Below are 19,312 nucleotides of genomic sequence, written 5' to 3'. Positions count from 1 at the left end.
AAAAGGAAGTCTGTAAAAAAAAAAAAAAAAGGTCCAAACTAAGAGTATACTAGTAGTACATAACAAGTAAAAATAGTCTATATGCAGGAGTACCTGTGTGGCTCAGTCATTAAGTGTCTGCCTTCCACTCAGGTCATGATCCCAAGGTCCTACAATCAAGCCCTGCATGGCTCCCTGCTTGGCGGGGAGCCTGCTTCTCCCTCTCCCTGTGTCTGATGTTCCCCCTACTTGTGCTCACTCTCTCTGTCGAAGAAATAAATAAAATCTTTAAAAAAAAAATATATATATATATATATATATATAAAATAAAAAATAAAATATATATATATATATATAGAGAGAGAGAGAGAAAGAGAGAGAGAGTCAGTCCACATGTACTTACTTTCTCCTGAGAGTATATCTGGCTAAGCAAAGGTGAGACTTTCAGACAACAGATGATAGAGCTAGAGAGAAAGGGTTTCTTTGTCCTTTGGTGTAAGGAGTGACAGTGACTCAAAAAGCCTATGAGAGACAACCAGCAACATCTCTTCCCAGCCTTGTATTCAGCAACATGCATGTTGTTAGCTCAAAATCAGACATGGTGGGAGCATTTACACCATAAAAATCAGCAAATGCTACAGACCAGGTCTTCCTCCTCAGCCCCAGACCACTACTAGAAATGAGTTTATGAACATAAAAACTGTGATGCTTCCATGCCAAGAGCATTGCCGTTCTCTTATCTGTTTGAGCAGAGGCTGAAACATCAGGCTACCTTCTGGCTTTCCTTAACCTCTTTTTCTTTTTCTTCTCTTGATTTTGGGTTGTACTGAGGAAAGAAGTTGCCAAGATGGCTCTGGTTCTTCTTTTTTTTTTTTTTTTCTTTTTTTTTGATGGCTCTGGTTCTACTGGAAGACTTGGGCTGGAGTAGTGATTCTCTGGTTTTATTGTGCATCAGGATCACCTGGCAGGCGCAAGGAGCAAATTAAACAGGACAGTACTGGGTGCACCCTCCAGCATTCCTGATCCAGCAGATCTGGGTTAGGGCCTGAAATTTTGCATTTCTAACAAGACCCTGTGTGATGCTGATGTTGTTCATCTAGGGACCATACTTTGAGAACCACTGACCTGGGGGTTCTTAAGTAGTCCCAGCTGATTACACCTCTTAGCCCTCGAATCTTAATGTACCATATGGTCTACATCAATTTGGTTTCAGTAAAGCACAGTCTTTACCTCTCTCCAAGACAGTGAGGAGGACTGCTAGATCATTATGACTTGATCCCCTAGATACACAGTCACCCCCAACTTTGATTTTATTATTCTGAGAAGCTGGGAAGCTAGAGAAACTGAACAAAGCTATATAGGTACAGGAGTAATTAGATGTCCAAATCAATCCAGAGCTTTGAAGTCAAAGCCCCTGGTATAAGAGGACCAATACCTTTTTCACCTATGGGATAGGAAGGTCTGCAATGGAAAGTCTCCCCACTTTCTGAAGCCTTCCCCAAAAGTTAGAGGAGAGGTGTTTTAGCAACAACTACAACTGCTTTCAGTAAGAAGTGGGGTCTATAAATTGAATTAGTTGTACGTTACTCTATAATATTACTATTGTTACTATTACATTACATTAACTAAAATTTCAGAGTGGGAAGAATTATGTTAATTGACCGATATAAATTATACAAAGAGTTCTGACCCTAGATATTTTTCTGAATTTTATGATCTTGACATCTTTAGACACCTTGAAATGTCTACAAAAAGACATTTCATAGTGCTTCAGAATTTACAAAGCTCTTCTTTAAAAATCACTGTCTCTTTTTCATGAAGGCTATAATTTTTTTTAGTCTTGTTTGCTTTCTACCTAGTAACATTTGGTAATTATTAGTGTAAGTTTTTCTTAAATCCTTCTCATAGATTTTCTTAATCTCCATTTTCAAGTGACCATAAATTGAAGCCATTTGAGTCCTATTAGAGGTGGATGTAGGTTTTGCCAATGTCAATTTCAAGCGATTCCGACTGATCAAATAACTTCCATTACGTCAAATCAGATGATTTTTTAATTAAGAGGAACAAGCCCTTACAGACCACAATAATTTTTTAAATTTCTCAAGTAGGAAAAAAAGATAGAGAGTGCTCTTGCTTTAAACAAAATGAAATTAACCCATTTTATATTCACATGTTCCTTTAAACCTAACTTAGAAATCTGAACTGTATTAAAAGCTATATGTTGAGTTTGTTGCATTTAGAATAAGCTGTTTATTAAACAAGTACTATAGGAATGGTCACTTAAATTTAAGTTTAAATTTCATTAAAACATGAAATTTTTGCAAGAAATGCAGTTTAAATTGCATTAAATTTTCCTAAATACCTTTACAAATATTCAAAGCAATATACACCTTTAAACATCTCCGCTTTGGAGCTATGTTTCCCCATTTTAAAGATAAGGAATATGAGGATTACAGACATAAATGGCACCCTAAGAAACTCAGGCCACATCTTCTGACCTTTCCTGAACCCTCTGTGCTCAGAGCGTGGTCCATGGACCAGTAGCATGCAGCTCTTGGAAGCTTATTAGAATGGCTGAGTCTGAGGTCACGCTACAGACCTTACAAGTCAGAATCTGCTTTTAATATAACCGCGACCCCCAGAACCATATGCACACTAAAGACAGCGAAGTTCTGCTCTAAGTCACACTGCTCTACACAGACTAGAAGCTAGGCTGCTAAAACTTTTCTCATCCTCACATAAGGAGGCATCAGCCTCCACCTCTAACCAAACACAGGCCAAGAAACTTCTTAACTCTTCCTTCACTCCAGCCCCAAGAACCGTGTGTTACCTCACATTTTGGAGTCTCTTTCCTCTCCTCTGACTCATCAGCAGCCACATCTTAAGCAAATACTGAAAACCGGTATGTGGCATAATCCCAACAGGAAGAGAACCCTGGAAAGGAGAGAAAGTACCTCTTTTTAGAACTGAGATTATAAAGAAGACCATGTCCATATGGGTTAAAACAATTCTGCACACTGGTTCCCATCACTCATTTCCTTTTGTACCCAAAGACCAGTGGTCAAAGCCACAGAGTACTGAGTTATATGGTATACAGGAGAGGCTTGGACCTCTCCCCCAGGAGTTTATTTAAGGTAGATATATTTTTCAGCCCAAACAGATAGCCTGATCACAGGGATGCTGTATATTTGCCATTTTCTAAAACACACTGTGCATGTGCCATAGTGCAGGGGTTCTTCTGTTCGTTATCTCTGTGTTGAGTGTCACTACCTCCATCCAAGGATGTGAGGTGAAGTCATTTGCCCAAGATCTATAGCTAACACCAACATTTGATAGAAGCCTGATGAGATTAAGTTTACCTGTTGGACCTTTCTAAGGCAATGATTATATATATATATATATATATATATATATATATATATATATATATCTCACATAGTTTGGTATATATATATAAAAGATTTCTACTGTAGATATTATTTTCTTTTTTTTTTTTTTTTTTTTTTTTTTTTTGAGAGTGATTTTCTTTTTTTTTTTTTTTTTTTTTTATTTTTTATAAACATATATTTTTTATATACATATATTTTTATCCCCAGGTCTGTGAATCACCAGGTTTACACACTTCACAGCACTCACCAAATCACATACCCTCCCCAATGTCCATAATCCCACCCCCTTCTCCCCAACCCCCTCCCCCCGGCAACCCTCAGTTTGTTTTGTGAGATTAAGAGTCACTTATGGTTTGTCTCCCTCCCAATCCCATCTTGTTTCATTTATTCTTCTACCCACTTAAGCCTCCATGTTGCATCACCACTTCCTCATATCAGGGAGATCATATGATAGTTGTCTTTCTCTGCTTGACTTATTTCGCTAAGCATGATACGCTCTAGTTCCATCCATGTTGTTGCAAATGGCAAGATTTCATTTCTTTTGATGGCTGCATAGTATTCCATTGTGTATATATACCACATCTTCTTGATCCATTCATCTGTTGATGGACATCTAGGTTCTTTCCATAGTTTGGCTATTGTGGACATTGCTGCTATAAACATTCGGGTGCATGTGTCCCTTTGGATCACTACATTTGTATCTTTAGGGTAAATACCCAATAGTGCAATTGCTGGGTCATAGGGCAGTTCTATTTTCAACATTTTGAGGAACCTCCATGCTGTTTTCCAGAGTGGCTGTACCAGCTTGCATTCCCACCAACAGTGTAGGAGGGTTCCCCTTTCTCCGCATCCTCGCCAGCATCTGTCATTTCCTGACTTGTTGATTTTAGCCATTCTGACTGGTGTGAGGTGATATCTCATTGTGGTTTTGATTTGTATTTCCCTGATGCCAAGTGATATGGAGCACTTTTTCATGTGTCTGTTGGCCATCTGGATGTCTTCTTTGCAGAAATGTCTGTTCATGTCTTCTGCCCATTTCTTGATTGGATTATTTGTTCTTTGGGTGTTGAGTTTGCTAAGTTCTTTATAGATTCTGGACACTAGTCCTTTATCTGATATGTCGTTTGCAAATATCTTCTCCCATTCTGTCAGTTGTCTTTTGATTTTGTTAACTGTTTCCTTTGCTGTGCAAAAGCTTTTGATCTTGATGAAATCCCAGTAGTTCATTTTTTCCCTTGCTTCCCTTGCCTTTTGCGTTGTTCCTAGGAAGATGTTGCTGCGGCAGAGGTCGAAGAGGTTGCTGCCCGTGTTCTCCTCAAGGATTTTGATGGATTCCTTTCGTACATTGAGGTCCTTCATCCATTTTGAGTCTATTTTTGTGTGTGGTGTAAGGAAATGGTCCAATTTCATTTTTCTGCATGTGGCTGTCCAATTTTCCCAGCACCATTTATTGAAAAGGCTGTCTTTTTTCCATTGGACATTCTTTCCTGCTTTGTCGAAGATTAGTTGACCATAGAGTTGAGGGTCTATTTCTGGGCTCTCTATTCTGTTCCATTGATCTATGTGTCTGTTTTTGTGCCAGTACCATGCTGTCTTGATGATGACAGCTTTGTAATAGAGCTTGAAGTCCGGAATTGTGATGCCACCAACGTTGGCTTTCTTTTTCAATATCCCTTTGGCTATTCGAGGTCTTTTCTGGTTCCATATAAATTTTAGAGTTATTTGTTCCATTTCTTTGAAAAAGATGGATGGTACTTTGATAGGAATTGCATTAAATGTGTAGATTGCTTTAGGTAGCATAGACATTTTCACAATATTTATTCTTCCAATCCAGGAGCATGGAACATTTTTCCATTTCTTTGTGTCTTCCTCAATTTCTTTCATGAGTACTTTATAGTTTTCTGAGTATAGATTCTGTGTCTCTTTGGTTAGGTTTATTCCTAGGTATCTTATGGTTTTGGATGCAATTGTAAATGGGATTGACTCCTTAATATCTCTTTCTTCTGTCTTGCTGTTGGTGTAGAGAAATGCAACTGATTTCTGTGCATTGATTTTATATCCTGACACTTTACTGAATTCCTGTATAAGTTCTAGCAGTTTTGGAGTGGAGTCTTTTGGGTTTTCCACATATAGTATCATATCATCTGCGAAGAGTGATAATTTGACTTCTTCTTTGCCGATTTGGATGCCTTTAATTTCCTTTTGTTGTCTGATTGCTGAGGCTAGGACCTCTAGTACGATGTTGAATAGCAGTGGTGATAATGGACATCCCTGCCGTGTTCCTGACCTTAGCGGAAAAGCTTTCAGTTTTTCTCCATTGAGAATGATATTTGCGGTGGGTTTTTCATAGATGGCTTTGATGATATTGAGGTATGTGCCCTCTATCCCTACACTTTGAAGAGTTTTGATCAGGAAGGGATGTTGTACTTTGTCAAATGCTTTTTCAGCATCTATTGAGAGTATCATATGGTTCTTGTTCTTACTTTTATTGATGTGTTGTATCACATTGACTGATTTGCGGATGTTGAACCAACCTTGCAGCCCTGGAATAAATCCCACTTGGTCTTGGTGAATAATCTTTTTAATGTACTGTTGAATCCGATTGGCTAGTATTTTGTTGAGTATTTTCGCATCTGTGTTCATCAAGGATATCGGTCTATAGCTCTCTTTTTTGGTGGGATCCTTGTCTGGTTTTGGGATCAAGGTGATGCTGGCCTCATAAAATGAGTTTGGAAGTTTTCCTTCCATTTCTATTTTTTGGAACAGTTTCAGGAGAATAGGAATTAGTTCTTCTTTAAATGTTTGGTAGAATTCCCCCGGGAAGCCGTCTGGCCCTGGGCTTTTGTTTGTTTGGAGATTTTTAATGACTGTTTCAATCTCCTTACTGGTTATGGGTCTGTTCAGGCTTTCTATTTCTTCATGGTTCAGTTGTGGTAGTTTATATGTTTCTAGGAATGCATCCATTTCTTCCAGATTGTCAAATTTATTGCCGTAGAGTTGCTCATAGTATGTTCTTATAATAGTTTGTATTTCCTTGGTGTTAGTTGTGATCTCTCCTCTTTCATTCATGATTTTATTTATTTGGGTCCTTTCTCTTTTCTTTTTGATAAGTCGGGCCAGGGGTTTATCAATTTTATTAATTCTTTCAAAGAACCAGCTCCTAGTTTCGTTGATTTGTTCTATTGTTTTTTTGGTTTCTATTTCATTGATTTCTGCTCTGATCTTTATGATTTCTCTTCTCCTGCTGGGCTTAGGGTTTCTTTCTTGTTCCTTCTCCAGCTCCTTTAGGTGTAGGGTTAGGTTGTGTACCTGAGACCTTTCTTGTTTCTTGAGAAAGGCTTGTACCGCTATATATTTTCCTCTCAGGACTGCCTTTGTTGTGTCCCACAGATTTTGAACCGTTGTATTTTCATTATCATTTGTTTCCATGATTTTTTTCAATTCTTCTTTAATTTCCCGGTTGACCCATTCATTCTTTAGAAGGATACTGTTTAGTCTCCATGTATTTGGGTTCTTTCCAAACTTCCTTTTGTGGTTGAGTTCTAGCTTTAGAGCATTGTGGTCTGAAAATATGCAGGGAATGATCCCAATCTTTTGATACCGGTTGAGTCCTGATTTAGGACCGAGGATGTGATCTATTCTGGAGAATGTACCATGTGCACTAGAGAAGAATGTGTATTCTGTTGCTTTGGGATGAAATATTCTGAATATATCTGTGATGTCCATCTGGTCCAGTGTGTCATTTAAGGCCTTTATTTCCTTGCTGATCTTTTGCTTGGATGACCTGTCCATTTCAGTGAGGGGAATATTAAAGTCCCCTACTATTATTGTATTGTTGTTTATGTGTTTCTTTGATTTTGTTATTAATTGGTTTATATAGTTGGCTGCTCCCACGTTGGGGGCATAGATATTTAAAATTGTTAAATCTTCTTGTTGGACAGACCCTTTGAGTATGATATAGTGTCCTTCCTCATCTCTTATTACAGTCTTTGGCTTAAAATCTAATTGATCTGATATAAGGATTGCCACTCCTGCTTTCTTCTGATGTCCATTAGCATGGTAAATTCTTTTCCACCCCCTCACTTTAAGTCTGGAGGTGTCTTCGGGCTTAAAATGTGTTTCTTGGAGGCAACATATAGATGGGTTTTGTTTTTTTATCCATTCTGATACCCTGTGTCTTTTGACAGGGGCATTTAGCCCATTCACATTCAGGGTAACTATTGAGAGATATGAATTTAGTGCCATTGTATTGCCTGTAAGGTGACTGTTACTGTATATGGTCTCTGTTCCTTTCTGATCTACCACTTGTAGGCTCTCTCTTTGCTTAGAGGACCCCTTTCAAGATTTCCTGTAGAGCTGGTTTGGTATTTGCAAATTCTTTCAGTTGTTGTTTGTCCTGGAAGCTTTTAATCTCTCCTTCTATTTTCAATGATAGCCTAGCTGGATATAGTATTCTTGGCTGCATGTTTTTCTCGTTTAGTGCTCTGAAAATATCATGCCAGCTCTTTCTGGCCTGCCAGGTCTCTGTGGATAAGTCAGCTGCCAATCTAATATTTTTACCATTGTATGTTACAGACTTCTTTTCCCGGGCTGCTTTCAGGATTTTCTCTTTGTCATTGACCAAATGACAGAGAATAAAGAAGCTGATCAAAAGAGGGACAAACAGCTACTGGACCACGAGGGGAGAATTCGAGAAATAAGTGACACCATAAGACGAAACAACATTAGAATAATTGGGATTCCAGAAGAAGAAGAAAGTGAGAGGGGAGCAGAAGGTATACTGGAGAGAATTATTGGGGAGAATTTCCCCAATATGGCAAAGGGAACAAGCATCAAAATTCAGGAGGTTCAGAGAATGCCCCTCAAAATAAATAAGAATAGGCCCACACCCCGTCACATAATAGTAAAATTAGATATTATTTTCTTGAAAACATTGAAATCTTCCCTTAAAAAGGCATCCAAGTTTGATTAGAGTCAAAGGTCTGGGTTTGAATCCCAGCTTTGGGCTTTTCTATCAGTGTGACTTTGATGGGTATCTTAACCAAACTGATCATGAGGTACTCCATCTGAAAGGTAGAAGTATAACCCTTATCATAAGGCTATTTTAAAGCTTAAACAAAGCAATAAGTCCGTGCATGTCTCTCATAATGCTTAGTACATAAAAGGCACTTATCCATTAAATCCTAATCCACATAGTTCATACATTTGTTGGGTACACTTCTTATTAACTCCCATGTCACCCTTTTCCATTCTCCTTAACCAACTTACAATGGCCCAACATAACCTCTCTCCTTATATCCTGGTTTTATGTTTGAAAAGGTGATGGATCTCTCCTCTCATCAGTACTCAGCCCAGGGCCAAAAATCTCTGGTCCATATGTGATGGTTTCCAGGCAAGAAAACATAATTTTTAACTTTATATATAATTAGTAGACAAAGAGTAGGAACACATTTTCCAATGCAGACCTCCAGGATTAACTCTGCCATGCATCATCTGTGTAGTTTTGGAAAGATGTTGAAACTCTGTGATTCAGATGCTTTGTCTCTAAAATGGAGGTGATAACAATACCTATCTCATAAGTTTGTTTTAAGAATTAAATGAGATGTTTTTCACATTAACTTCTTAGCCTAGTGCCTGATAAATCCAACAAATAAGGCTTTTCTTTGGTCCCTTAATGTGGAGTTAGGCACAACTGTAGTTGCCTCTGCCTGTCTTTATGAGATGTGAGCCTGTAAGGGCTCAGTGGCAGCCATGGAGCCTAACTACTCCCTCAATGTCTGGTTTAGCCCTAGTAAGCATGGTTTGGTCCGAAGGTCAGAAATGAAAGTCTTTGGTATATCCTATGGATTTCCTCAGGGTTCTCTAGAAGGAAATTGTTCTTAATTTTTTTTTTTAAGATTCTATTTATTTATTTCACAGAGATCACAAGTAGGCAGAGAGGCAGGCGGAGAGAGAGGAGGAAGCAGGTTCCCTGCTGAGCAGAGAGCCTGATGCGGTGCTCGATCCCAGTACCCTGGGATCATGACCTGAGGGGAAGGCAGAGGCTTTAACCCACTGAGTCACCCAGGCACCCGGAAATTGTTCTTATCTTAAAAGAAACACTTAATTGTTCTCCAGTGGGGAGGAAAATACAGGTGGATTTCTGATTAAACATGGCAGACTTAATGTATATTTCCACTCCACTCAAAACTCTAATGAAATAATAATAAAGGGGTAGAAAGTGGAAATTCACAAAGACAAAGAAAATAGAAAAGAATATAATGGGTTTTAAAACATTAATATTTCTGAAGGTTAAAAGGATAAGTGCATGGTTACAGACTTACTGAAGAGGAAATACTGAAACCAAAGACCACTGAGAGAAGTTAAAATGGAACAGATTTGTGGTCATGGAGTTCCAAAAAGGCTCAGGAATTTGAGATACCAGTACTCTGAAAGCGGAGTAGAAGAATAAGACTTAAAAAGGATGGGTTGATGGTCTGTATATGGAAGGAGCAGTCAGTTCCCCATCTCCTTCCTTCTAGGCAAACAGGGGAGTTCCCCCACCCTGACTATCCCAACTCAGATTATACACGGGAGACTTGATCTCTGGGAAGTAAATCACAAATGCTTTGAAGTGGGGATACCAGGTGCAGACAGAAGCAGGGTGAATACTAAAAACAAGACCATTAAAATGTTTACATTCTGAATATTTAGACCCTTAGCTCCTTTCTACTGCATAGTTCCCAGACCTCTTTCAGATGGCCTTATACTCCCTGGGCAGGATTTAGGTATTTCTTCTCCACAGAAGTGGTCTGGCCCCAGGAAAAAACACCTACAGATAATGTCATCATATCTGATGAAAAAACTGGCTTGGTCCTGATCACCCTATAATGATGCTTAATGTTCAACACACTCTCTCTGCACCCAGAGTTCCTGTCAGAGTCTAAATAAAGTCTATAAAGTCTAGTTTTGTTTAGCTACAAAATGCCAGATGTTTGAGGAAAGTCCCTAAAATGAAAGGCAGAGATCAAGACCAATAAACTGAAGAAGAAGAGGGAAAGGGGGAACTTGCACAGAGAAGAAAACTGAAACTAATAAACAGTAATATAAGAAAAAAGGTAAGAATATCCACAGAGCAAGAATGGGTGAATTTAGAGAAGTGTCCATGGAAACAGATTAATATAGTTAAAAATTTATTTTTAAAGGTCCACTGAAGGGCTGGAATGTAAAGTTAAGGATATTTTCAAAAATCTAGGAGAAAAAGTTAAAAATGGAAAAATAAAAGAAATACATGAAAATTAGAGGAATGAGAATAATAGCAAATTAAAGATGGCTAAAATTCTTTGCTATTCTCCCACTGAGAGGTAGAATCTAAATCCTCTCCTTTTAAATACAGCTGGTCTTGGTGACTTGCTTGACCAATAGAATGTGGTAGAAATGATGTTATGGAACTTTGAAGCCTAGGTCACAAGAAGGCTTGCAAATTCTTTCTAGGCCTCCTGTAATAAAACTGCTGTACTACTACTCCAAACCCAGCCACCATACTCTGAGAAAGCTCAAGAGCCCTGTGGTAAGTGCCATGTGGAAACATACCAAGGCCCCTCATCAACAACCACTACTAACTTGCTGGCCCTGTGACTGAGCCATCTTGGAAATAGTTACTGTAATCTTGTTAGAGATTTCCTAGTGATGCCACATAAAGCAGAGATGAAGCTATACTCCACCAAGTCCTGCCCAAATTACAGATTTGTGAGCAAAATAAATGATTACTATTGTTTTAAGCTGCTTGGGTTTTAGATGGCTTATTATATCTCAATAGACAACTGGAACAAGGACCAAGAGTTGACCGATAAGAATTTTATAAAGAGAGATGAAGAAAAAAAAAGAAAACAATAAAAGGAAAGAAACTTTCAAAATAATAATACAAGGGAAGTTCCCAAAACTGAGTCTCTAGATTTAAACTGAAAGAAACAAAATACTGAGTGACCAACAAAGTGCAATAAAAAAATACCTCTTCCAAGTTACATCATCAAAAAATTTCAGAATATTAGGGATAAAGAGAAAATCCTAAAAACTTCCAAAGACAAGGAAAAAGGGGGTGAAGGCAAAGTACATACAAATATCAGGAATCACTGCTCTTCACAGTAGGAATTTAGAAGACAATAAAGCTATACCTCAAAGCCCGTGGGGAGAAAAATGCTTTCAACCCAGAATTCCATTCTCAGTCAAATTATGAATCAAGTGTGAGGCCAGAATAAAGACATGTTTTTTTTTCATAAGCAAGTTGTCAAAGATTTATTTTGCCAGAGGAAAGTAAGCCAAGAACAACGACATCCCTAGGCTTCAGGACTTAGGGATCCCACACAGCCAGGTGAAGGAATTCCCAGGAGGGTGAAGGACAATCCCCCTGTACGAGCTGAGCAACCCTAGCCAGCTTGGAGAATGGAGGGCTCCAGAGGAATGGAGGGAGATGGATTCAGGAAGTTCCCTGGTGTTTTGACCATCTTGAAAGGAGCCTGTAGTTCTGGAAATGATTTAGTCTTTCATGAGGGATAAAGTAAATGGAGAATTATGAAAAATGAAGTGTGAAAGAAGCCACCAATTCTAAGAAAAGCAAAAAGTTATGGAGAAAAGAAACGCAAACACTGTATTCTGCAGACTCAGCTGTGATAATGTTGACATGGTCATACTAACATAAACACAGGTTATTAACTCAACCTGTGATGGGATTATACTACAAGGATGCAGGAAGGAAAACCTGTGTCAGGAGAGGGGGTGGGTGACCATTTAAGAGAGCTGAATTGTCTTCTGCCATGGTAAGAAAATGTTAGTACCCTAAATTGAAAATAAAGAGAAAAGAGCCTAAGCAATTATTTGAATATAAGACAACACATTTACTTAGACCTATATGATGGGCACCAGTCTTTCCTGAAGAGGATTTGTGCCGGGAGAGACAAGTGAGGAGGGGAGACAAGTGAGGTGTTTAGGGCTCATAATTTAAGTGCACAGCCCTGAAAGTGAGTGCCTCCTAACATTTTATGTCCTTGACACCACGCTTGCTTCACCCTAGTCCCAGCTCTAGGGGACGGCACATGACACCATACACGCGGTGGCAGAAAGAGCAAATGATAGAAATGATAAGGAAATGTAGAGGGGGTGAGGGGGCTCAGGCTGTGTATTTCACCTCCTAATGGATAGACTGAATAAGAGACCTTTAAATCAAACCTGAACAGATGAACAGATTTTTGCAAGGCAGAGAAAAGAAGGGGATTCTAGGTTCAATATAAAAATGCAAAGGAACAGACAGGTGTGTGAAGTTAGAGGAAATGAACATAACTGCATGAAGGCGAGGAAACACATAGAATTTAATAAGACCTTATTGCAGCTCATAGATTCCAAAATACTGGGTTAGATTCTTAATACGTGGTTAGATTCTTGAAAAATTATTAGGGCACAAAAACCGAATTTAAGAACATTCTACAGTTGATTGGCTTTCTCTCCAGAGACTCAGAACAAATCTAGAGGTTTCAATTTGTAAGCATCAGTTGGTTGACATATTGGTCCATAGTGGGGCTTGGGATATTTGCATTGGATGGCCATGAAGATGCTTTCATCCAGAATTGCTTTAATCTGAGTTTTATGAGTTTCCACAGCAGGGCTAACTGGGCAGAAGCCTGCTGAAGAGAGATTTGTCCCTTAACACCAGAAAAGCATAAGCTATTAGGTGCCATGGACTCGCCCTGCTCCAAAGCCAGGTTCCCTTGTGTCCCTGGGAACTAGATCAGGAAGTTTAAGCAAGAGAGGCCCAGAATTTGTGGTGACTGAGATATCACTGTGAAAGCAAACAAACATTTAGCCCAGAGCCTCTAAAGAAATGGTAGACAGGGCGCCTGGGTGGCTCAGTGGGTTAAAGCCTCTGCCTTCAGCTCAGGTCATGATCCCAGGGTCCTGGGATCGAGCCCCACATCGGGCTCTCTGCTCAGCAGGGAGCCTGCTTTCTCCTCTCTCTCTGCCTGCCTCTCTGCCTACTTGTGATCTATGTCTGTCAAATAAATAAATAAAAATCTTTAAAAAAAAATAAAAAAAAAAAAGAAATGGTAGACAATATTTTGTTTGCCTATTGACTGGCTTAGCATAATATTTTTTCAATCTTGGTCCTGTATCAATTTCTGACAGTACAATTGAAAGCTAATGCAAGAGTACATTGTCTACAGGGCCAGCCAAGGAAATTGGGAGCTTGGTCAGTGGCTGTAAATATCCTCTTGGTATTTCAATTTGTTTATTCTGAAGTGCTCTCTCAGGGGCCGAGAGGGTTCTGGGACACACTGGCACCAGGTTTGCAGTGGGAAAGATCAGTTGCTCAGATAAGGGTTGGGGTCCGCCTTGAGACGTGCCACGAAAAAAAAGATCTGATTTAGCCATTAAATCCCTCCAAAGGGTGGTGAGTATGGCTGTAACAATGGGGTATTCAGAAGAACACTTGGTAGGCAGGAAAGGGATGTTCAAACACAAATGCAACAGAGGTTTAGAGGATTGATTTGTCACTCCCTCTTCTTCCAGGGACACTGAACACTGCCTGAACTTAGAAGACTACACAAGTAGACTCTTACTTTTGGTGACCCGAGAAATGTGGGAGACCAAACACTAATGCCAGAGGACAGCAAACTCTGCTGAAGATTTGTCCCTAAAGTGAAAACAGTCCCGGTCCACATGACTCACTGTGGGTGGTCCTGGCTGAACTTGGGGTGAATGAGCTCACTGATCTTTGTTTTTAAGCGTCTTAATGAACTTAACTACTCTAGGAGCAAGGTTGTAGGCAGAAACAGAGAGAGAGAGAGGAAGAAAGAAAGAAATGAAATAAAGATAATCAGCACATAAAGAAACATACAGGAAAAAAAATATATGTGCGTAAACATGTAGGAGGAAGAATCCTGAAAAACATTTGCCAAGGTCTGCAGGGTACCAAACGACTCACACATATTCCTTGTAGGTGGTCCACTAAAAAATCTAAGAGGTACTCCAAAACTAAGCAGCTACACACACAAACACAAAAACACATGCACGCACGCTGCATGCATGCACCCAGAAAACAAAATTAAAGGGATTCTTCAGTGTCTGTGATTCTTCAGTCTGAAATCTCTTGTTTGTATTTAGTGTGGAGTGTTTTCCCTAAAGGATATCCTGTTTGAGATTACTATTGGCCTGTTCCTCTTAACATCCTTAAAGAAACATCCAGAAAAACTAAATAAACACCCACCCCTCCAATAGCATGCCAAGTGATTTATCTAAAGGAGATGAGGGAGAGAGTTGCATGAAATAAGACACATTCTCATCTCCTTCTGCAGGTTCCTGCTATACCCCAGAATCCCAAGCTGCTTCCCAAGAGGAGAAGGAAACTTGATCCCACTACTGGCATCACAGATAGAGGTAGTCAGACTTTGGAATCACCCAATCAGAGACCAATTTCTGCCTTAGCAATTGAGTGGCCTCAAGTAAATCTGCGCCTCAGTTTCCTTGCTTGTAAAAGGAGGATAAATATTTATCTCCTAGGGCCACTGCAAGAATCAAATGATCAAATATATATGTAAGCACTCTATAGTTTACAATGAATTTTAACATATATTGTTATTGCTATTATCCATATTTCTCCCACCATTGTGAAGATGTCATATTGACTTCATAGAATTAATTAGCAATTGAAAAAATAAAATGATTAGAAATACTCATTTTTATTGCTTAGTTCAGCAATAGATTGCATACTCGTTATACACACACAAAAAACCCACAAATAATGTGATTGTTTCTTACCATTGTCAGATTTAAAATACCAAATTTCTCAACCAATGTTTCTATTATCTCCTCTTGTAGCAAACATTCTAGAGTGATAGGATACCAAGAGCCCTGAACACCATGTGGGAAGTGGACATTAAGAATGGCAGAGACAGGGACGCCTGGGTGGCTCAGTTGGTTAAGCAGCTGCCTTCGGCTCAGGTCATGATCCCAGCGTGCTGGGATCGAGTCCCACATCAGGCTCCTTGCTCGGCGGGGAGCCTGCTTCTCCCTCTGCCTGTCATTCTGTCTGCCTGTGCTCGCTCTCTCACCCTCTCTCTCTCTGATAAATAAAATCTTTAAAAAAAAAAAAATTCTTTAAAAAAAAAAAAAAAAAATGAATGGCAGAGACAGGGATGCCTGGGTGGCTCAGTTGGTTGGACGACTGCCTTCGGCTCAGGTCATGATCCTGGAGTCCCGGGATCGAGTCCCACATCGGGCTCTCAGCTCCACGGGGAGTCTGCTTCTCTCTCTGACCTTCTCCTTGCTCATGCTCTGTCTCACTTTCTCTCTCTCAAATAAATAAATATTAAAAAAAAAAAAAAAAAAGAATGGCAGAGACAAATGCTATGGGACCCAGAAAGTTATACTATTTTATACTAAGTTTCTACCTCCCTTAAGACTCTTAATCCTGACATCTTCTAATTCTGCCTCAGACATTAGGTTGGACTTTCAATACAGTCCATTTTCACAAGAGTGAAGTGGGATATATGTGTTGTCTACCACCTCACTCTCTTTACCATTCTTCATGATATCTCCGCTGTGTCTCATTGAACAAATTTTACTTCCCTGAATTGTGCTACCTCTGAGATTTAGTGTCCGAAATGGACCTTTGAAAACCCTTCTCACCTTTGCTTCTCTTAGCTCAGGTGTCCCCTCCTTTGGGAAGCATTTCCAATAATCCTGTCCATCCATCTGTTCCCAGCTCCTAAAAGAGGCCCATCCTATGTGATTTATCAAAGTCTATGGATATTTTTATCATAGCACTAATTACCTGGCATTGCAATTACTGGTTTTCAGATTTTCCTTCCTATATTATGGGCATCTTAAGGAGGGGGAGTTATGTCAAATGTCTTTTTATACTTCTGAAACTCAGTACGGTGCCCGATGTAGATAGGTCCAATGTACGTTTACTGTGAATAGGTGAATTAGCAAAAGAACAATTCTGTGAGCTAAAATGAGTTGCCAGTTGATTGCAGTTTGTTTGTCTAAGGATTTTTAGGATAAGGTCAGACAATTCTCCTTTTAGGGTGCTTAGAAATTACAGACTTGACAGAGGCAGGGGGATGGACTAGATGGTACCTGCATCCCATCTGGTCCTCTCTCTCGGCTGAGACTAGAGGGGTGGGAGGAATAATTCCTTCAGAAAAGGAAGAAACAGAATGAAAAGCAAGTAGTTGCTGCTGAGCACACCAAACCCACAGGACCACAATGGGCGATCTAAATACAGAGTTCTGTCTCTATGATAATCATGTGAGTTGGTGTCTTTAATTCCCCTTTTACAGATGGAGAAACTGAAAACTAGACAGTTTAATTAACTTTCCAAGATCACATAATTCCTAAATGACAAAGCCAGGATCTGAACTCCGGTTCCCCCAGGATCTTCCACCCATGTTTATCCAATAGAAGATGTGTAATCTCACATTTCAGCGCTGTGTGGGCTACCCAAAGCAAAAAGTTATACATACGGCATGTTTTCCTGGGGCCCTATTACTTAAAGATTTGGGAAAATACTCTGTTCATTGTCAAAAACCACAAAATAAAATACTTAATTTGTAAAAATATTTCAGATGAAGGGAGTCATAAAACGTTTTCAGACTTTGAGCCGGTTGCTTTGGACTGGACCTCCAGGCTTCCAGGCTCTGGAGTCATCAGAGCCACTGTATGGAAACGCTGGAGAAGCTCTGGACCACTGTCAAGAAAGCAGCAATGCAGGCCAAGATTAAGACAAGGGTTGACGACACATCGTCCTGCAGACCATGGGACTGCTGCCGAAGAGGCTCCAGCTGTGATACACATGGTCCAAGAAGAGAGCGCAGAACAGCAGGAGCTCATCGGAGCACTGAGTGGCTTAAAAATGTCCAAGAAGATATTTCCAAACACTAAATATGGGCTATCTCCCCTTCCTGGCTAAGCAGCAGACCCTAGCTCAGGGATGTGACATCTTGCCAAGGAGACTAAACAGAGCTGATGGTGTCTCATCATCCAGAATGGGACCAGGGAGAAGGCAGTATGATATGTCACTGTCTAAGATGAATTCAGATGCCCAGTTAGCAAATGAGCTGCTGCTGGAGTTCCTCCTCAATTTAGACTTTGACGGTCACTTAATCTTTGAACAAAGTCACAAAATTGTGGAGCCAACCTAAGACTTGAATTCTAATTCACATCTAAAAAGCATATGCCATATTTAGTCTATAATAGGATAGTTTTTTTTCATATTCTAGCATCTCTACATCTCTCTCTAAAAATAAGATTGTGTCATATAATCTAAGACATGAGCCATGTCTTTTTTTTTTCTTAGTGTCACATTAAATAATAATGTATTTTGCCATCAGTGGCTTCTTGGAGTCCAATAATGTATTGAGCTTTTACAAGTGGGTTTCTATACAGACACTGTGCATGTATATAAGTTTAAACAGTATATGCTGTTGAAATTTGTCTTCTTATGAACTCTCCAAATAAAGCACTGTATATAAAAGAAGTAAAAGGAACTGTTGTGGCCAAGACAGGAATACAGCCCCTTCCACAAATAAAGGTCCCTTGAGTATCCCCTGGTGCCTCTTCCTGGGGCAACTCCATAACATATGGCAGATCGAATAGACAATACATGGATGAAAGTATAAATGAAAGTAAGGATTAGAGCTGATCTATTTTTGTATCTACCTGCAACTAAAATCCAAGAACAGGCAGTTCTTATGTCAATAATAAAGCTTTGTGTTACTATTTGATATTATTTAAGCCTATAAATAATATAAATGCATGACTTTGATAAAGGTTAAAAATAAAAAAAAATCTGTGTGATCTAAATGAAGTTGATTTAGAACTAAATTAATCAAAATTAATAAGTGTATATATTAATAAATAAGCACATTGATTAATTAGGCATTTGAGAAAATGCTTTCTACAGAGTAGTAAAAGAATAACAAAAAAATCCTAAGCAAATTAAAATAGAGGAATCAATAAAAGGCAGGAATTAATTAATTACAAACAAAAAAGAATATAGGAAATGGGTCTTTGAAAAAAAAAACTGTAACTAAAATGAGCAATAAATTAAGCAAATCACTACCTAAACCAATCAAGAGAAAACATGAGAAGGAATAAGAATAGAAAAATAGCCACAGACAAAGAAGAAATGAAAATAATTTTAAGAAATATTTACAAAGGAAACATACTTTAAAACCTGGAACAAATGGACTTTCTTCATTAAAAATAGAAACTCCCAAAATTGACTTAAGAGAGAGAAAAAAATAAAGCAGACCAATTGTGAAAGCTGTCAAAGAGCATGAGTGGTTTTTTTTGTTTTTATTTTTGTTTTTTCGGAGCATGAGTGTTTTTAAAACCATGCCAGAGGATAGAGTAAGAAGTAAGATCTCACGCTGTAATCACATAGCCAGCATAATGATAACAGCAATATCTGACAAGACATAAGGACCAACATAATGTATATCAATGCAACACTTACAAATATTACAAAGAGAATTAGCAGTACATCGGGTAGTAATACAGTAGGACCGACTATCTGAAGCTTGTTCAGAAATCCAAAGAAAGTTCAATGTTAAGAAATATGTTCTTACAAGTCACCCATTAACACGTGAAGAGGCCAAAAAGAAAATACTCGTTTCAGTAGATGCTAAAAAGTCATAATGTATACTTCTCTAACATGAAAAAAATCAGCATTTCAAACTATGCTACCTGCTTAATGGTAAATTTTTATAAATACTCCTGTTAATAGAAAAAAAACAGAAAATTATCACAAAAAATGAAATACTTGCAAAATATTAACACATTTAACATTCATATAAGCAAAATAGTAACAAAAATTATTACTACCAAAAAAATTTATTACTACCTTTATGTAACTTCTTTCTGGAAGTACTTATTTTTTAAGATTTTTTTTTTTTTTTAAGATTTTATTT

The 19,312-nt window shown here is 38.7% G+C and overlaps 1 long non-coding RNA gene across 1 annotated transcript in view; it reads right to left on the bottom strand.

Annotated features, from left to right (window-relative positions):
* Positions 1–19,312, bottom strand: part of LOC131816077 (uncharacterized) — a 129,661-nt gene that overhangs the window by 86,412 nt on the left and 23,937 nt on the right. Inside the window, exon 2 of the long non-coding RNA XR_009347940.1 lies at positions 2,810–2,913. This is a non-coding gene — a long non-coding RNA (uncharacterized LOC131816077). The remainder of the gene's footprint in view (positions 1–2,809; positions 2,914–19,312) is intronic.

The sequence above is a fragment of the Mustela lutreola genome, chromosome 15 (assembly GCF_030435805.1).
Source record: "Mustela lutreola isolate mMusLut2 chromosome 15, mMusLut2.pri, whole genome shotgun sequence".
NCBI classification, from domain to species: Eukaryota; Metazoa; Chordata; class Mammalia; order Carnivora; family Mustelidae; genus Mustela; species Mustela lutreola.
This window is presented reverse-complemented; position numbering and strand designations above follow the sequence as displayed.